Below are 21,424 nucleotides of genomic sequence, written 5' to 3'. Positions count from 1 at the left end.
CATGAGTTTGGACACCGTTAGCTGTTCCCTTGTGTCCATTCCTGGCACTCTGGAAGCCCTACCGTTTCATCGCTGTGACATCACAAGCTTGGTTCCTATGAACTCACAGATTCGTGCATCAGCAGGCATTCATAATTCCTTCTGCACGTTGACATTTTAACAGCTGGAACTTTGACATCTCCAAAGAAAGCTCCCACGGGAGTAAACTTCTGGGAGAAAGACACTTTGTTACCCAACCAATACACATTGAGTCCTGCCCCAAGCTGTTCAACATCTGAGGACAGACGGGAAGTCAGAGTGGGTACTATTAGCACAACTGCAGGAGAAAGCTGAATTTCTGGATTCTCTTCTATTCTAATAAGACCTTTGTGCTTCCCTTGAAAAACCAACAAATTTAAGTATAAAATTGCTATCACGATTTTCAGATCTGACATGCCCCCCCCACACACACACACTTTTGACCTCCTTGCGGAATGATGGGTCTGTTGACAATGTTCCCCCCACCCCTCAGGGAAACTTTTTGCTAATATCAGCTCTGTGTAGGTACACACCATCCTCCATCTCATTCATAAAGACCTCTTAATAGTTGATTCTCACAGCAAAGCAGTGATTCTGTCTATACTTTGAAGATGAAGTCATCCACAACCCAGGGACTTGTCCCCCTTCCCAGAAACACCAAACTATTCTCAGCCAACCTGATACTGTTTGTCTTAAACCAAGGAGTGAGGGAGTGACTAGGTTGAGTTTAAAGTTGATAACCAAAGGATCCTTTATGGGTTTTGTTAAGTTCATATATTTAAACTAATTTTAAATCATTTGATAAGCTAATATTGGCATTATTTTTCACTACTAACACAATTATTAATCTGTTTCTGTCATACGCTGAGGACCAAACTAAGCTTTTAAGAGAATGAAACTTACTTCCTATATGTATTTCATAATAATTCTTATCTAGATAGGGAAAATCAGGGGTTTATCATGGAACTCACAGAAGAAGAGAGAATTAAACCTACTACTACTTAAAATAATAGATTTCCTAGTCCCGTAAAATAGCTGGTATGATAATTTGAATTTGGGATAATGAGACATAAAATGGCTACTGCCAAACCTTTAATATTCATGAAGAACTAGAATTTTAAAATTCAGAGTCTGGTTCTGAATGAACACCAGTTCCCACCGCTTGATTTTCTTACACTATCTGCTTCTGCTTTATTAATTACTTACCGTCCTTTTTGCCAGAAAAATACAGTGCTTTGTGTTAGAATAACAAACAGGAGGACTGGTTTCAACAACCGTTTATTACTGCTCAAAACATTATAATTAACCCTGCTCCATTTGTTCTCACACACATAAACATTGCTGAAGGGAGAACTAATGACTTCTCAAAGGAACAAATAATTCAAAAGTGTACCTAATAATTTATCGGTGTGCATGGCCTAACTACCAGAGCTGTTGCAGGCAGAGCTTGCTCAAAGCTTTTGGCTCCTGGGATGCAGAAAGAGCGTAACAAACAGATAGTTACCAGGAGCAGGCTCAGTTGCTAATTAATGAGTTCTAGGCAGGACAGGAGAAAGGGAGTCTTTGCTTCTATAAAATTTCTTTTAAACAATGGTCTCTCGGACCAAAGGCGTCCTTCTAGACACATAAATAAGCATTGTCTGTAGCTGCTCCTTCTTCCGTGGCTTTGACGCTTGTCCTTTTCCTGGTGAGACTTGCACAGAGTCCTATTGCACTGTCACAAATCAACACTCCTGATATGGTCCTCCTTGCAGACCAGGCTCACCAGCAGCTACACTCTGTGCTAGATGTTCCCCAGAAACCTGTGTTTGGTCAATGAGAACAAAAATAACTCCCAGAGGAAGGTGCTATCAGTAATTTAGTTAATAAGTTACTATACAATAATGACACAGCTATAACCATAATGATTGAACTTTCCACCAATTCTATCATTGCTAATTAAAATAACTTAGGGAGTTCTTTTTTCCTGTTTTTCTCTTTATTTGCTTCCGTGTGTGTGTGTGTGTGTGTGTGTGTGTGTGTGTGTGTGTGTGTGTGTGACACAGGCATAAAACCAAGGCCTTGAATCCACCAGAAATACAATCTATTTCTCTCAGTTGGGAAATTATTTCAATTTTTGTTTTAAATACTGAACAATAAAATTATTCTCCACCAAAATTAATGTCCCTGCTTTTTACTTTACCATAAACAATGAACACAGGCCAAATGTTAGCTATTATAAGTTATTTATGAATGAACATAGCAAAATGTTGGCTTTTACAAGTTGGTTATGAATGGGGACTTTCTTAAGTAAGAGTAACTTTGCTACATGCTTGACCAACAATAAAACCAGAGGGTATTTGCATTTTCTCAATTGAGATCCCCTCTTCCCAATGATTCTAGCTTGTATAAAGTTAACATAAAACTAACCTTTATATGTACTAACGATTGTAGGGCCTGGAGAGATGACTGAGCATTTATGAGCACTGACTGCTCTTCCAGAGAACCCAAGTGCAATTCCCAGCACCCAAATGGCAACCCACAACTGTGTGTATACATCTCTAGTTCCAGAAGACCTGACATCCTCACAAAGACACACATTAGACCACAATGAATATGAAAGAAAATCAAACTTAAAAAAAATAGGTTGCACATTGGAAAACAACGTTTTTAACTCAGGGTTCCAAGTTCATGGTAGTAATCATTCCAGATCCCATGGGTTGATACAATAGGCCAAAGTAGCTGACCCATATGAAAAATGACACTTTGATTCTGAACATCTGTAACTCTTAGTGGAATCATGAAAAGGGCTTAATGACTTTCAAGACAGAAAAAACATTACCCTTTAATTGTTTTACTGGGCATGTACACATGAGACACAGAGATCAAGAGTCCCTGTCCTGTGAAGATAATGTCAATATGAAATCTCACCCATGCTGTCACTTCAAATGTTTAACAGAGCCACTGCTTCTACCCCACATTCATATCCAGTTCATGGTTCACATCGAAACCAAACTGCATTTTTTTGACAGAGGGTTCTGCTATTGTACTCTCACCCACAGTAAGTCACATCCAACAGCACCTGGACAGTACATCCTTTAAAGGAATCAGTTAATCCATTAATCTTTAGTCCTTCTGTCCAGTCTCTGAGTTGGTATGTATGGATATGATAAAATATGTGGGGGCAGTTTTTCCTTTTTTTGAGAATTGGACATAAAGAAGTTTCAATCTAAGGTACAGAAATGAACTGAAAACAGTGTAGAGAAACGACCAGGTGAATGGGAAATTAAGTACTGGTTTTCTCTTACCAGTCATAGCTGAAAATCTTTTCAGTTTTATGTTTTGTTCTCTTCTTTAAGTACCTTGACATTTTTCTGGAAAGAAGATTTTTTTTTCTCCTCTGCAAATACATCAGAAAAGAAGTTTCTCCTAAGCTGCCCATGTTATTGACCAGGCAACTAGTTACATATCCCCTTTCTCTACTCTTCCACTGAGCTCAGGGAGAATCAGAGAACATTCTGCCCACATGCGACTCAACTCTGAATCAATATTATTTTAGTAATAAAAAAGTTTTTCTTTTTGTAGAGCTTTTGAGAATCAAGATTTTTTTTCTGGTTCCAGGTCATTCAATAGTGCATTAGGGATAAACTAGGGGGAAAAAAACACATTGTGTTGCTGCGAAGCATGGTACGGTTTTCCAGCCCCAGTCTTCTTTAAAAGCACCATAGACGTGAGGTAAATGCATAACTGTAATTCTCATCATGCAGATATGATTTTATCTAATAACCCAGGCAGTCACAATCATCCCACCTGAGACAATCAGTCCCATGTCCTGGAGATGCAATTCACTGCAGGAGCATTGGCTCAAGCATGGGCAAGGTCTGGGTTCCATCCCCAGTCTTGTGGATAAATGACCTCCTCAGCAAATGATCAAGGGAACTGTGAGATTTTTATTTGCTAGATAAAGAGGAACCACTTTGACACCTTCAGTTTAGAAAGATGTTATTATTGGGCTAACATTACAGCTATAATGCAAAACAGAAGCAAAACCATAGCTTCTTACGTGTGCAGATAAAGACTCATAAAATGCTGCCCTACTATGAAGCCAATTTGCATCATTGTGGTGAATGAATAAAAGTGTGTCTACTTTATCTACACAATTCATTGAAGCTATAATAAAAATAAAATAAAAATGAATATTCTTATTCCTTAGACATCTGACTTGAAATAGAGAGCTCAATGATAGAGTGATTGCCCAAAATGCACAGGAAAAAGTGTAGGTAACTCCCACCCCTAAAAAGGAAGAAAGAAAGAAAACTTAATGTGTGTGTGTGCTTTCATTGTGACACATGAAATCATAATAATTTTTATAAATACCATTTTTTAAAAAATCAACATAATCCTCTTGTACAGAAGGAAAAGCAGATAAACAATGACAGTCATTGGTAACACAGATTCAAAAAGACCCAACAAAAATTGAGTATAATGCTACCAAGAATGCAGCGGGGAGAATACTGTCAATATAAAAACTGCATCTTATTTTCACTTTATGATTTAATGAGTTTCTCATGCTCATGGAACCATCCAACCCAATTCTGCTACAAGCAAGGTACAACATTTTGCCATCATTCCCAAATGGTTCATTTTGCTTTTTTTATTCATTCATTCTTCTCCATAACAGGCAACAAGTGGCCTGTGTTTAGTTCATATTTTTCTGGAATATAAATCATTGCACTGTGAGTTACCCTGTGTCTGATTTCTTTCCATCCGCAACATTATTTTGAGATCTTTCCAAATTGTTTCATGAGGCTATAACTTATTCTTTTTTATTGCTGAATATTTTTCAGTTGTATAAATACTTCATGTCTCTATCCATGTACCTATTAATTAATAGTTGAATTGTTTCCATTTTGGAGCTAACTTTAGTAGAACTTCTACAAGCACCCATGCAAGTCTTTATTTAGATGTATGCTTTCATGCCTGTCAGATAAGTACATGTGAAATATATTGATAACTTGTGAGATGATTTTAATATCTGAAATTACTCATAAACAATTGTACTATTTCTCACTTCCTCCAACAATACATTACTAGTATTTTTATAGTTTGTCTTTTCGATTTAGGAATATACTTTGTTTTGTTATAAATAGAGGTAGAAATCAGTGCACTTTGTTCGATGACACTAAGTGAAGAGTTATGCCTTCCTCTCTGAAATGAAATCATACATATGAGATTATTTGTACTTACATTTCTTCATCTGATTTTTTTTTTTTTGGTTTTTCGAGACAGGGTTTCTCTGTGGCTTTGGAGGCTGTCCTGGAACTCGCTCTGTAGACCAGGCTGGCCTCGAACTCACAGAGATCCGCCTGCCTCTGCCTCCCGAGTGCTGGGATTAAAGGTGTGCGCCACCAACGCCCGGCTCTTCATCTGATTTTTTTTTTTTTTTTTTTGGTTTTTCGAGACAGGGTTTCTCTGTATTGTTTTGGAGGCTATCGGTCCAGCCTGGCCTCGAACTCACAGAGATCCGCCTGCCTCTGCCTCCCGAGTGCTGGGATTAAAGGCGTGCGCCACCACCGCCCAGCTTCATCTGATTTTTTATGAACTGCTTTCATATGGTTTTCTTTAAACAGGTGCTTTGTCTACAAAAAAATAGTGTTAGTTTTTGGGACTCTTTTCATGTAACATCAGTGCTACCATTATGCCTGTTCCAAAAACAATCAGTAAAGTCTTATTATCAAGCAATGTTGAGTTTACTTCCTCAATAGCAAGTTTATTGTGCTACTATACGCACAAGAAATTTTACTCTGACCAAGTACAAATGTCTCAAAAGGACCCCAACCAGGGAAGCCTAGGTTTTAGGGCCATAACTGGATCATTTCATTTTCATCTTTAAAGGTAAGATAAAAGCTGATTTGGATTTAAAGGTAAGGTAACAGTTTATGGTACAATAAGTTGAAGCTGCTTAATACACAAATTGAGGATGAAAAAGACAGTTTCGAGTCTGTCTTATTGTGTAGTTTGTAAGTCTAGTTTAGTAAACTACTTTGGTGAACTATTATTTATAGTAATAATATTTTTCTGTAGCAAATAGCTAATCAATTTTTGCTTATTCTTGCTGTGGTTTAAAATATGACCACAAACATGCCTGATTACAGTAGTTTTTGCCTTTTTATTCAATGTGGATTTTTTGTAATACAAGATACTCTAATGATGGTTTCCCTTCCTTCAACTCCTCCCAGATCCTCCCCACTTACCACCACCAAGCCACCCACCCAAGCTGCACCCTTTCCTTCTCTTTCTTTAGGATACAAACAGGCTTCTAAATGATGATGATGATGATGATTAGGTAAAACCAAAACAAACAAACCGGAACAGGAGAAGTCAAACAAACAGAAGGAAACGAGTTAAAGAAGAAGCTCAGGGGACACATACAGACACCGAGACACACGTTTTTGCAATACACAGAAGCCTCACAAAACCGGGAGCAACAATAAACGTGCACAGGACTTGTAAGGTTAAGAGAAACCAGACAAAGCATTACGAGTCAAAGAACCTTCACAAAGTGACACTGAGTTCACTTTGTGCAGGCCATCTAGTGCTGGCCGTGGGGCCTGCCCTTAAGAGTGGTTTGTATAACCAGTAAGACTCTATAGGAGAGAACTAACTTTTTGCGAGCAGTTACCACTGCTGTATCCTGGTCCTTGCAGTTGTTAGTATTTGGTCATCTGTACTGGCCTGTCCTTGGGGTTCTGACAGGATGTGCTCTCAGCTGCAGCTACATTCACTGTGTTCCCTTTTAAAAGGGTCCTGCCCACCTTACATCTCTCTCTCTCCCTCTCTCTCTCTTTCTCTCTCTCTCTTTCTCTCTCTCTCTGCCTCTCTCTCTCTTCTCTCTCTCACTCTCTCTCTATTATCTATTTATGTGAGTCTTTCTCTCTCTGCTTCTCTGCCTCTCTCCCTCCCTCTCTCCTTCCCTCCCTCCAGCTTTCTCTCTGCCTCTCTCTCTTTTCTGTCTCTAGTACCCCCAGAGGCCAGTCTCCCTTCTTCTCCCCTCCCCCTTTTTTCCATTCAATTTGCCCCAATAGAAAACTGCTCTACCTGAGATCTGTTGCATGACGTCTTTCTCTGGAGTGCCACTTTTTAAAATCACAGCAGCGGTGTCCATACAAATGATTCAGATGAGACACATTGCGTGCAATGTAGAAGACAGGAAGAGTTTACTGTTGCGTGGAGGGCAGGGCACCATCAAGAGAGAGGAGGAAAGAGTGATCATCTGGACCATTACTCAGATGTACATTGTGGTCAGATGTCACATTATTTCTGAACTGTCAGGAGCGAACAGCTTTCCTGAGGTGGGTTTTCTTGTCAGATAATTGACAGGAACGTTTGAGTTCAGTCAACAGCTTTCCAGTTCTTTAACAGAAGCCCAGCCTGCTACACAATGATCTGGTAAGGTTTATGGTTCCTGGATCCAGATTTAAATAATTACCTAGTAATGGCCATCTGGGAAATTTAGGATGTTACTCTCCTCCCAGTAGCAGAGATGGGGCACCTGCCTGTTCTTCTGACCAGTGACTGAGTCCTGCAGTCCTCATTCTTGGTTTTATATGGCACTAAGTATGAAGAAAGAGTCCATCTCAATGACCTACAAGCCTGTGGACATCTATAGATCACCACACAAGAGCAGCTTAATATTCACTTCAGCAGAGGGATTTTTCTTTTAATTACCCTGAATCATACATGATACTATCAAGATAAGTATTGTTACTTCATTCATCTAGCACAGGAATGAGAATGGGGTCCTCTTGAAGACTCTTGCTCTAGGAAAGCATTCAGGTGACCCAGTTGACTTATCATGAACCTGACCTTTGTTGAATGACCTAGAACTTACTTCCAATGTCTTCCATGGATGTCCAAGCATCTATCACAAAGAGGGGTGACTCACAGAGCTGTGATGCTCTACAGCATCTTTGGCTTTTGTTGTTAATTTGAGATAGTCTGCTGTCATCCAGACTGGCATCAACTCTCCATCCTCCTGCTTCATCCTTCAGAGTGCTGGTCTCAAAGGCACACATCAACACACCTTATTCTGAAGGTGCTACTTAATGGTTAGCAGGCTTCTTGCTTTCCTCTTTCCACTAGAATCAGCTCTGGACTCTGAACTATAGTTTTACGATAACTCTCAAAAGCAGCCTTATTATTTGCATAAAATCTTGTTCCACTGACAAATTTTATCAGTTTAAGCAAAGCAAACACTTTTGAAAGCCTGTTTTTTTTTTTAACTGAAATCTCCTTGGTTTCGTGACAGACTGTTGTTGGAAAACGATGCCTGCAGTTCACTCAAGACTGAAGCATTAGTGAAGACAGTCACGATTTTTCCATTTTCATTGTTCGCCGGTGCTTTCCGTTCTCCCGGGGGTGAATTATGCAGAGGCAGAAAGGACATGATTTTCTCCTACCTTCCTTTCAAATTGCAGCTTGAATAATGTTATCAGATGTTTAGTGGTGGTTCACAAAAATTGTACTTAGTTTCCTATTTCAGAAAGATATTCTTTGAAATGTCTTGCCTTTTAACAGATCTTCACAGACTTCATAAAGGAAGCTTATTTAGTGGCATTTGTAGATGAAGAAGAGGGCAATAAGAGAAGCAAGAAAGAGGTGACGACAGGAGATAGTGCCCTTCGGTGAGCTAAATGCCATTCTTTACCTACTTGATGACCTGTTCAAGTTATATGGCTTATAAATAAATTCTGAAGATGGCAATTATTTTGACCACAAAAAATCCAATTTTTATTTTATTTAAGGCATGCAACACCTCCTGTCTTGATTCACAAATACAAATAATTTTTCATTCATATATCCCTTAAGAATTCATTGAGCACTATATATTTTCCAAATAAAACGTGTCTTTAGTTAGTGGGGGATGCCCTTCTGTATGCTGTGAATAAATGTTTCTCTTGTTGGTTTATGAATAAAGCTGTTTCAGCCAGTGAACAGGCAGGGTGTAGCCAGGCAGGAAGTATAGGTAGGGCTACAAGACTAGGGGAATTCTGGGAAGAGGAAGGCAGAGAGTGAGTCTCAAGACAGACACTGCCATTTAGCTGCTGAGGAAGAAAGTGGCTTGGGCATCACTGGTAAGTCAAAATCATGTGGAAATACATAGATTAATAAAAGTTGGCTAATGATTAAGAGAGAGTTAGCCAATAAGAGATCTGAGTCATTGACCAAACAGTTTATAATTAATAGAAGCCTCTGTGTGTGTTTATTTGGGAGTAAAGGGCTGAGGGACCAGGTATGACAGAAATTTCAGTCTATATTTAGTGAAATTAACTCACATTATTTCAATAACATACTAAAATAAAGAAAATATCATATAATAAAGACTGAACACAAAATACAAATAAAACTGGAATGTTATCGTTTAATAATAATATACTGCATAATATGCAAATTTATAGGCAAAGGTTCTATAGATACAATGAAAGATGGCATGATGACTCATCCATGTACGTAACTATATTCCTAAATATTCCAAACACAGCCTGCTAGGTCCTGATAGTGTTACTTGCGATTACATTTCAGTCCTGGCAATTTGGTTATGTATAAACATTTATTGAGCTCTTCCCTAGGAAAGATGATTTCTCCTTCTCTCGGCATCCTTTAGGTAGATTTCTCCCTCTCTCAGCATCCTTTAGTTACCTGTAGTTCTTTGGTAGGGTTGAGGCCTCATGAGCATCCCTCTATCCATGTTCACATATCTGTTGATGCCATCCTTTTTCAGGTCAAGTTTAGGGAGCTATGTTGGTGAGACTTTACAGATGCCCCTTCTAACATTTCTAGGAGACACAATCCCACAGCAAACTCCGTGTAAGTCTTTCTGTCCCACTCCCACAATGATTCTTGGAACTTAGGTTCAAAGTGTTTTTTTTGCAGATATATCAGTTATATCATAACTCTGTAGTTTGTTTAGTTGTGATTTTCTGCAATGGTCTCCATGTGTTTCAAAGAGAAGTTTCCTTGATGAGAGGTGAATACCACACTTATCTGTAGGCATAGAGACAAATACTCATACTACGGTCAGGAATTAGGCTGGTTTAGTAAAATAATGGTTACAGATTTTCCTCCAAGGTCCATGATTTCAACTAGGCCTGGGTATTTGACTATGTTTCCAGTAATGGGCATAACTTCCCTCTTGTCGAGTGAGTCCTAAGTCCAATTAGAAAGTCAATTCATGGACCTCTAACAGAGAAGCATCCTGGTTTAATCAGACTTGAACTGACCAACTAGTCTTGCCTAAAAAAATGCAAAGTAAATTTGTAGTTCCAGTATACATATTATGTATCAGTAAAAACAGAAATATGTAATGACTTTTTTCATATTTCCATAATATTTATAAATTCTCTATAAAGGCGATAAGATTATGAAGTTAGACTCCAGACAATGGGGAAAAAGATTCAGTCATCACTTTAGATAGAATAAGAGCCAAATCTACATTCTGTCTCAGTGTGTTCCTTGGCTCTTCTCAGTACAACCTCTTGATCAACAGTTAAGTTTGCCTTGTCAAGAAAAAAAAATCAAGAAAGGGGAAGAAGGATGACTGTAAATGGGGCTGAAAATACCGTAATTGCAGTAATATCCTGATTCCTTCAGTCAAAACAAAAATGCAAACCAAGCAAACAAAAAACCCCACACAACTATAATTTTAATATGCTCTCTGAAGATATACTTATCTAATACTATTTGATGCTTATGAATTATAGGTAATATGATTTAAGTTCATAGAGTGAACATGAGCAAAATAAGTGAACGGTTGGTAGAATATTGCTCAATGTTTCACAATAATTAAGTTTTGAATTTATACAACTTTGTAATGTATATCCTTTGAGCACAAGAGAATATACTATTTTACATTTTGTTTTATGAACCATTTACCAGATGACCAAGTCTAATAAATGCTCCCACATTGCCTTTTTCCAATTACTGCTTAAGTACACTAGAAATGCCAAAAAAGTAAAAGAATGTGGATGAAATTATGATAGTAAGTTTTCTTAAATGGAGGAAATGAAACAAAGGAGCCATTAAAATAATTCAGAAAATCGGGTCTAGCTATGTTGTCTCCATAGAGGGAGCATGGGCTTTAACATTTCTCAAGTTACATTGTTACTTTTACTTATTAACATAGGTAAGAGATGTGTTACTTGTGATACTTTTGCAGTTGTTATTTAGTTCTTATCTGTCCAGTTGTTTGTGATTTTGTTTCTTTTCTGCTTAAACTGTACAAACGTCTGAAACCAGATCAGTAACCATTTACAATAGTACAAGACCTTAAACTTTCAGAAGATTCACATACATAAGCTAACAAATTATAAAGTTGAATTTGCTAGGCAGAGATTCCAATACTGGAAAGCCAGTAGATAGAGACTGCTTTATCTTATTTATTCTGTACCTGTGAAGCAAAACATCTAACTAGAGTTTTATAAAATTAGAAGACTACAAAAGTTGATGGATGGGGATACACAAAGAAGAGAAAAGAAACAAACAAACATAGCAAAGACATGAAAACGCCAGTCTAAAGTCTTACTGGCAACCTTTGCTCTCTGTACTTCTGGTAATAAATTGTCTATTGAGATGTTGCAAAGCGGGGAATGCCCTCACCTCTAGTCCAACAGGCGATCCTTCCGGTGCTAACTGCCTTGCTGCTATACTTTTTCCATGTGTGGGGAGGAATGTGCAATCTTGGCAGTAAACAGAAATCCCCTTCAAGCCTAGGAGGGAATATGCAACAGAAATCCACTGTGGATGAGGATCCATGCTTCCAGGTTGCAACTGTGAGCAGTTGGTTGCCATGGCAATGGTTAGAGTGAAAAAAAGTAGGCTGAGAGGGTAACATAGGCACAAGAGTAAGTAATGGCTCCTTAAGAGAATGAGTGGGTGTCAAGGAATGGAGAGACTGGACACATCGATTTCCTAAGACTGCTCTAGCAGGGTACCCCAAAACTGTGTGGTTTCAAAAGCCAGAGATTTATGTTCTCTCGGTTATTTGTAGGCTACGTATCCAAATCAAGGTGTGGGTAATGCTACATTCTATAGAGGAGGAAGATAGTTCCCGTTTTCTCTTTGCTGTAATTTATGTGGGTGTGTGTATATAAGCATCCGTACATTCATATATGTATAGACAGAATCTTTCCAAGGTGGCTTATGGTGCAACCCAGGAGAACCTCCTGCTTCAGACTCCCAAGCATCTTGAATTACAGTACCACAATCCCAATTTACCTCTCTCTGAGACAACAGATCTTATATCAATCTCTGTTTCCATGTGTTGTTTTCCTTGTGTGTTCGTGTTGTTAGAGACACAGCAGTCGATGGGAAGAGAGGCCTGCCTTACCCCATGATGGCATCTTCATGACCAGTTGCAGATGCAATCACCCTCTTTTCAAGGTCACATTTTGAGGTACTGAGGATTATGGCTTCATCACATCGGCTTGGGAGGACACGCTATAACTCACAGCAATGACTAATCGTTGTTGAGTGACTAATTCTGAGGCCTGGCCGTGGATGTGAACTGCAGGAAAGTGGGAAGGAAGAGGCTGAAGTCTGAGTCAGGCCAGCAGGGTTCAGGCTGGAGCAATGAAAACTGTGGGTGTGGCTCTCCTGGAAACCGCTGAAACCCCGCATTTGCAGAAGGGAGGGCTTGCTTTGTCAGGCTCTGGCATATCAGAGGGAAGAGACCGGGGAATGTTTCATTAATATTACATAGTTTGGTTTTTTATTTTCACGTTTCCTTAAAAATCAAGGACTTTCTGCAACCCTCTACACTTTCAGTTCTGCAATGTGTTTCCAATGCTGTTAATATTTAATGTGCTACTCATGAGCCCTCCTGCTTTAGAGTCCTAGGTTCCTTCTTTGAGAGGAGCAACACAGAGGAAGCTGCTTCCCCACGTTTGTCTGTTTCTTAGGCAGAGCAATCTGCAATGCAAAAGAAGGAAAAAGACCAGGAAACGGAACCCTGTAAAAAACAAAAAAACTAGTGTTGGTATGAGTGTATGTGTTCAGGTAGAAGAGCCTACCTACATCTCTTCACTTTTAAACCATGATTAAAGCAGAGCATTTAAATAGAAATGCCAATGAGTCACTAGTAACAGCCTATATCACACCCGTATTGTAATGTATGCACCTGTAAATTTTGTTTTGTTTTCTTTTTTTGTTTTTTGTTTTTTTGAGACAGGGTTTCTCTGTATTGTTTTGGAGCCTATCCTGGAACTCGCTCTGTAGACCAGGCTTGGTCTCGAACTCACAGAGATCCGCCTGCCTCTGCCTCCCAAGTGCTGGGATTAAAGGTGTGCACCACCACTGCCCGGTGCACCTGTAAATTTTTAATGAACAAGATGAAATTTTCATTATCGCGCCGTCATCTTTTTGCTCATATTTTGATGCCTGCTCATCCTCATCCCCTCTTTCTAAATAACACATAGAAAACATTTCTGGGGAGAGAGAAAGAAAAGGTGGGCATGAGAGGTTATGAGTGCAAATAATTAAGGAGGAGAGTGAGGGGGCCCGGTACTGCCTCTACAAGGCTACAAGCACATGGTAGAACCCGGTGGGCGGCGTGGCCTGGAGCTCTTGAAGGTTCCATGCCCCGTGCTCCCTACCCTCATCCTCCGAACTCACTGCCTAACCACAAATCACCCTGACTCTGAGCTATGGCACAACGACACGTTGGCCTCCGTGGTCCATGTAGCTGCAGGGGGACGCGGGCGGGGTGAGTATAGATGTCCCTGATCTGTGCTGCTGCCAGAAGCTGTGTGGATGTCTGTGGTCCCTGCTGCTACCCGTGGCCATTTTGAAGTCTGTGGTGTGTGTAACCACCTGAAACCATGTGGATGCTCATGGTCCTTATCACCACGGGAGGATGTGTGTGTGTGTGTGTTGGCTTCAACGGACGCTGTAACGATACGCGACACACAATTACTGAAAGTAACGCTAAGTATTTTATGTAGAAAATTACTCACAAGTTACCAAACCCAGAGAAGCCCAGCAGATCTCAGCTAGCGACTGGACCGGAAGCCGAACTCCAGGAAAAGAGACCGAGACTTCCTGTGTGCTGTCTTTTATGCCTTCCCCCGTAACGCCCCTAGCCATGCCCAAAAGTGGGTTTGGCTAGTGACGTAGTTCCGCCTACGTACGTATACGTCTTTACGTCCAGCCGTATACGTCTTTAGTCCTGCCTAAAGTGGGTGTGGTTAGTGGTGTGGTAAACCGCCCTTTTATTACCTCATCTGTATGCGCCTCTAGTAAGTCACATGTTTAATGGCGGCATAGACTTAGTAAGTCACATGTTTAATGGCGGCATCAGACTTCCTCCTACGTGTGTGTGTGTGTGTGTGTGTGTGTGTGTGTGTGTGTGTGTGTGTGTGTGGCCTAGATTACTGCTGGAGGACATGTTAATGTCCACATTTGGTGCTGCTGCTGGAAGCCAGGTAGAAGTTCTTCATCTCTGTTACTGCTGGCTGTTATGGGCAAGGAAGCTTCTTTTTGCAGTGCTGTCAATGACTGCAGACTCATAACTGAAACTGAGAGCCACCGAAAGCTTCTGTCACAAGCTCTCCCCAACCCCCCAGAAGGGAACATTCTAGACGAGAAGCCATTGAAGAGAGTCCTTTAGAGTTGTGACAAAGATGCTGCAGAGTCACTCTTCACAGTGGTGGCTTCTGGGGTGTGGGTGGGAAAGAGGACTCACTCATCTTTAAGGGGCCATGGGAACATGACCGTGCTCCAGGGAGAATATAAGCAACACAATGGACTTGGTGTATTACCTCCTTCTTCTTTCCGTTTTTCTTTGGGAGGAAGGCACAGAGTACGGTTTCCAGGAGTGAAAAGCAAGTATGATTGGGGTGCATTGCATGAAATTCAGAAACAGTCAATAAAAACACGTTGACAAAAAATGAAGTGCTGTTTATTCCAAAAGCCTTTTCCCTACCAACAGGCTTATAGAAAGACTACTGACAATCCACCACTGAGGACAGAGGCCAGGGCTCAGCGGATCCTAGTGTGCCTTATATTTACAAAAAGCCACAAGGGCGGTCTACATGTTTCTGAGTCTAAAGGTTAACACCCCAGTGACTTCAGAAATTTATCCTTCACCAGGTAAGTGCACAAATAAATGATCCACTTTTGAGATTGGAATTTGACTAATCACTGTTGTTTCAAACACAAATTTAAAAAGAACAATAATAAACCCCGAAGGGAACATAAACTAACAACCAAGTTATGTAAGAGTGTCAACTGGCAATACTAAAGTAGAATTCAGTAAAGAGACAGAAATTCTGATGGCACAATATTCTGAAATTAAGTTGCGAAGGGATAATTCCGTTAGTTCAATTAAGTTCAGTTATAAAACTCACTGGTACAATGGATCATATGGAGAACAGTACCAGGACTGGAAAACAAGGGTTGTTTAGTCGAGGAAAATGACTAATTAAAAAAAAAACAAAATGACATCTCATGCAAGATTTTTTGGGATAACATGAATACACCATAACAGTAAATCATGGGCACAAAAGAAAGAGAAGAATTCCACACCTAAGGCACAGAAAACATTTTCAATAAAATTGCACAAGAAAATTTCCCAGACCTAGAGAATGAAAGATGGCCTTCCAGGTACAAGTGGAATACAGAAGTCTGAATAAATAGGACCTCAATAGAAATGCCATTGCCATTTTATGATTAAAACGCTAAACATGCAGACCCAAGAAGGCTTATTGGAAGCTGCAGCAGGGAAGAGTTGACTCATCAGAACACCAGTCGACTTTTCCATGGAAACTCAAAGCTCCAGAAAAGTAGGAAAGGTACATTTCCACCCCCCGAAATAACACCGTGTCAACCAACATTATTGTACCCAACTAGTTTGCTTAGCAAAATTCCAGGGGAAATAACTCTCTACAGACTACAGCAGTTGATGACTGCTAGGTCAGCTGTACGCAGGGTGGTAGAAGGAATAGCGCAGACTGAAAAGACAGACACCCTAAAGAGACTCCAAAGAAAAAAGTGAAATGGTGCAAACACAGTTATCAAGCAAAAGGGGGAATAAGGAAACAAGAAAATAAAGGAAGTTGTTATGGGAATTAAAGCACGTCTTTCCACAGTAGCCATCATCCCAATGGCCTCGATTTCTCAAATGAAAGACACAGAATGAGCATACTTGGATCAGAAAACAGCAGTTATGTTTTCGTTGCCTTGGGGGTAAAAAAAAAACCACACGTCACACCCAAAGACAAACACTACCTAGGAGTGAAAGGGTGGAAGCAGCCACTCCAAACAGAAGGAACAGGAAACAAGTAGAAGCTGCTATAATGACTCATAGCAACACAGATTATAAACTGGTGCTGGTCAGAGGGGATGAGGGACTCTCCACAGTACTGAAGCAAAGGAATAATTCTTCAAGAGGTTATTACATCTGTAAGCACATGCACCGAACTCGGGTGCTCCCGACTTCATTGAACTAACATCACCAGACAAGAGGTCAGAGATTTATCCCAACACAGAAACAGCATGAGACTTTAATTGCCACATGCTCATCATGCGGCAGGTACTCAAACATAAAATGAGGAAGCATTAGAGTCAAGTGACATAGAACAAATGGACGTAGATGTCTACAGGACATTCCACCCCAGTGTCTCTGAGAACACACCTTCTGAGAATACACTTTCTCAGAAAACCATAAAATTGATAATATGCTTGGATGTACAGGATGTCTCAATAGATAGTAAAATGTTGGTTTAGCTCCCTGCATTCTGCCTGACCACAACAGGAAAAAAAAAAAAACAGACAAATTCAAGAAGACAAAGCATAGAAAATTCACAAACTCAGAGACTAAAAACATACTATTGAATGATGAATATCATTTTGAACAACACGAGAAGAAAAAAATCAAAGTTCCTAGAATTGAATGATAAAGATAATGCAAAATATCAAAACCTATTGGGTACATATTAGAATAAACCAGTCCTAAGAGAGAACAAAAGATCTCAAATAAATAACTCAATTGTGTACCTTAAGACAGTGCAAAAATAAGTCACTTACCTATGTACCTTAAGACACTGTAAAGGCAAGATCAAACCAAATCCAAACGTAATAGATGGATAGAAATAACTAAGATCAACGTAGAAATTGATGAAATAGAAACAGCAAAACAATACAAATCATCAATGAATAAAAAGCTGATACTTAGGAAAAAATAAAACCATGGTCCCTTTTTATTTAATTTTAAGTGAAAATAGCCTGATATTAAACAGCTACCACAATTTAGATACATTCCCCTTTATAGCATAGGCATGTCATTCAGTTCAGAGCCTTTCAGACCAGCATCTGCACAGAAGATACCCAAGTGCGCATGCTGGAGAAGAGAGATGACTAGACCCTTGAAAACATGAATTGCTTCTCCAGCTGGTCGTAGCTGCCTGTGCCCCAGTTCCAGAAGATCCAATGCCCTCTTCTGGTGTCTGGTCTGTCCATTGCTTCAGGCTGGAATACTTCCTTGCGACTGCTAAAACATTCCCTTTCCATCTGCTGAAATCACTGTTGCTACTTCCTCTGTGGCCTCTAATCTCCGGCTCAGCCTTGTTTTACAAATTGTACATAGTGGCTGCTGCGAACCTTCATATTTAAACCAAAGCTCCAGTGACAAATATTTAAACTATAAAACCTGAGAGAAGAATTATTTTAAATTTGATGAAAAGCAGTATGGCAATAGAACAGCTACATTTTTGTTTCTCTTTTGGTTCTGGTTGTTTTGTTTTGACTACGCTGGGCTATGGTGTTACAGGCAAACCTCTCAGAGTCATAATGCTCTCCCTTCAGCCTCCAGAGTTCTGGGATTGAGGCACACAGCACCGCGCCCGGCATCATTAGTCTTCCTCCCTGTTATCACATAAAAATCACAAATGCTCCTCCGAAATATAAAACAAGCCATGCAGCGTCATAATAAATATTACATAATGCAATTTGGATTCGAGCTCAGTTTATTTTGATATCTTAAACAAGTTTCTATGATGCTGGGTGAGGGACGGATTGAATAATCAAATTAAACTAGACACTACCACTGGGTATAAGAAAGTGAACAAATCAGAACAAACAGCATGCACATTCCTGTTTTCCTTATGTGCACTGGGTCCTACAAGGTTTCCTCCTGCTTTATCTTTTCTCAAGTGTTGAGCAGGAGTCCTGGGAAGCCTACATGCTAATTAACATCTTACTGCAGCATGGAAAACCTTTGCCAGTGTCCCCTCCCTGCTTCAGCCGGCTTGCCCTAAGCCTTTCTCGTCTTCTGCACAGTACATGGGCTCAACAAGCCTATGTCTCTAGTCTGCACTCGGCGTTTTTCTCTCTTCCTTCCTCTCTGTATTCAGTGTGGGATTTTGTTCAGTTTTGTTGTTGTTGTTGTTGTTCCTGTAGGTCTATCTTCTGGTTCACTAAACTTTGGTTGTCTTCTGTCTGCTCAGCTGCCAGTTCATTCACTGGCGCACGACCTCAGTTGTGTCATTTCTCTGAATTTTCAGTCGTGGGGCTTTTATTTCATTTCATTTTTTTGTATTTTTTTAAATTTAAGTTAGAAACAAGCTTGCTTTACATGTCAATCCCAGTTCCCTCTCCCTCCTCTCCTCCCCTGCTCCCCACTGACCCCCTATCTCATCCCCTTTCTGCTACCCAGGGAGGGTGAGGCCTTCCATTGGGGGATCTTCAAAGTCTGTGACATCATTTGGAGCAGGGCCTAGGCCCTCCCTGGTGTGTGTCTAGGACTTTTATTCCACAAAGAGAGCTACTCTCTCAGTTGTGGGCTTTTTAAAAAGCCAACTTGATAAAATACAGTCTTGGTGACAGGCAGTCAGGTCCGCTAGGCCTCATATTCCCCAAACTCTTCTGAAACTCTCCATCTTTCACTCGCCTTACTGGATTTGTTTTAATTGCAGTTGTTTTCAACGTCTTTGCTGGTGCCCTGATGGCCTATCGGATGCACTCGGTTCCCATTTCTGTCTCAGCTCTATGATCATGCGGCGCTGTTCTTGTATTTCCATCCGTCTCCTCCTGGCTTCTCGGTGTCTTCATCATGCCATTTTAGTACTTGAGCTCATCTAGAGACCAGAAATGTTGCAAGTTTTCTCTACAAAGGGCTAACGGTGCTGTAGAGTGGGCAGCCAGGAAAGCCACTGCATTCTCCCTTTCTTAGGCATAGAGCACCTTTCATCCCAGATGCAGATTCACAACAGGACACAGCCAGGACTGGACGAGGCACCCGTGAGAAAGGCCATTCAGACGTGCACCCCCCCAAAGCATTTCCCTTCCTGGTATTGCACTCTCCCTCTGCTGCCTGCTTGCCAGAAAAATGAGCTCAGCTCTTGCCAGAGGAGTTTTATGGTAGTTGGATGGGAAGGTTTATACAAAATATGATGTTGGATGCAAACTGAGATTTGTTGGATTAATTTCTTGACCTTGCTTTCCCCTCCAGGCTTGACTTCATGGTATGCAGATGGTATTATGCCCAGTTGAAATTCCTGAAATGACACTAGTGAATGTTTCTCCTGTAGTCTTTAGAAATACTAGTGCAGGGGAAACGTATGCTTTCCATGCTTTGCTTCCAGAAAGGAAGACAAACTGGGCAAGGGGACGCAAGGTTTTCTCTATAGCTTAAATTGTTTTTATCATGCACGTGCTCAGAGTGACATATGTAACAACTGGAGGTTTGTTTTTTTGAAATCTGTTATCTCACGTAATTAAATTATATTTCAACAAGTCTTGCCAATGGATTTGTCCAACCATGGAGAAATTTCCTATCTTAATCTAAACTCTATTTCTTTGTCTATTAATATAATGATTCAGATCTGTAGAGTCAGGCTACCAACTTGTCTTATATTTCCATGGTAATTATGCAAATACAATAAATACACACACACACATACACACAGACACAAAATACCTGTTTGGCTGGGGAGATAGTTCAGTCACTAAGTGCTTGCCATGCAAACATGGAGACCTGCATTTGGACACCTAGTACCCAACTTCAAAATGCATACACTGTAGCATGTATTGGTGAATACAGCTCTATGGAGACATAGGTGGGTAGACTTTTATATTGTACTAAAACGCTAAGATGCTCACTTCGGAGGACTCCAGGTGGCTGTGTTTGTGGACTGCTCCCTTACTAATGCCAAAGTGAAATGTGAAAAGTTGCTTTTGTGTGATGACTCTTAAGGTGAGAGTGGAGGAGTTTACTCGAATCACTGTGCTAGTCAGTCTTGATTCACTGATGGCCCTCTTCACAGCATCTGTCAAGACACAATTAAGATAACGAACTGTGGAACAATATAAGCCATTGTATGTTAACCGCATGTTGGTTTTATTTATTTATTTTTTGAAAAACAATGGGAAGTGTTATCATTTCTAAACTCCAGAAAGCTCTAGAGGCTTACAATTCCCTCAGAGTTATGAGGTAGGTTCATAGCATGCTGAAGGGTACGCAATGTCATAAAGTATCTCAGTCCTTAATTCAGAACCTACTGTCGTCTTTCAGAATGCTACTGGGTTTACTAGTTGGTAATAGAACAATTCTATGTTTAAATGCCCACTATTTAATCAAACTTATCATGAATAAAAGATTCATAAAAAGTCATTGGAACTCTCTTCTTTATCTTTATTCATGAGCGATTAGCATATTGCTGATCAATAAGAATACCCATCCTCTATTTGTTCTTACTTGCAAGTATCTGATCATCCACTAAAGTTGTAGCTTTAAATCTAATACATCAATATATACATGTTTTAATGTTTACATATGCCTAATAACAAGGAATGCATTATTTTAAGAGATAATGAGTGACTATAAAATCTAAAATGAGATTCATCTTAGATAGGGGAGAAAAATACAGAGCAAGGGGAATATCTTCAAGGTCTTGTTGAACCTGTTAAAAAGACCGCAGAGACTAGGTTCAGTTCTATACAACAGACATGTATGTGTTTTTAACCTTCCAGTGGAGTAGATGTATTAAGGGACATTTTTGCTCATTTGCAGAATTGTCCTAATTTTAGGCTCTCAGTATTCTTTAATTTGCTGATAAACTGTAATTAGAAATGAATGTTTCATCAAGGGAAATCGATGCTCTGTCTTTTGTTTCTACACTTTCATACAGTTTCTACTCATTTTGAAGCCGAGACATTTAAAATACTTTTTTTCACAGAATAAATATGAAACGTCATGAACTGAGTACTCAAAGGCCGCGAAGAAGACCCAGTCACCAACAGCTAAGTGTGCGTAGGAGGAAGTGATACACCCCTTGTGTGAAACACAAATGACTCTATACGATTCATTTTCACTGATCCTGGCACATGCTACTATGAACTCTGACAGCCACGAACTTGCCTTCCTCCTTACCATTGG

The 21,424-nt window shown here is 40.0% G+C and overlaps 1 long non-coding RNA gene across 2 annotated transcripts; it reads right to left on the bottom strand.

Annotated features, from left to right (window-relative positions):
• Positions 1 to 1,289: 1,289 nt before the first annotated feature.
• Positions 1,290 to 14,054, bottom strand: LOC110342379. Of its 2 annotated transcripts, none has more exons than XR_005880308.1 (4): positions 14,007 to 14,054; positions 12,383 to 12,559; positions 11,653 to 11,762; positions 1,290 to 1,820 (listed from the first exon to the last, which is right to left on the bottom strand). It is a non-coding gene; the product is annotated as an uncharacterized LOC110342379 (long non-coding RNA). The 2 variants fall into 2 exon arrangements; XR_005880307.1 differs by lacking the exon at positions 1,290 to 1,820 and adding an exon at positions 9,401 to 10,290.
• Between the last annotated feature and the right edge of the window lie 7,370 nt (positions 14,055 to 21,424).

The sequence above is a fragment of the Mesocricetus auratus genome, unplaced genomic scaffold (genome assembly GCF_017639785.1).
Source record: "Mesocricetus auratus isolate SY011 unplaced genomic scaffold, BCM_Maur_2.0 Super-Scaffold_100011, whole genome shotgun sequence".
Taxonomy (NCBI): domain Eukaryota; kingdom Metazoa; phylum Chordata; class Mammalia; order Rodentia; family Cricetidae; genus Mesocricetus; species Mesocricetus auratus.
The sequence above is the reverse complement of the archived record's forward strand: the minus strand, read 5'-3'. Positions and strand labels throughout refer to the sequence as shown.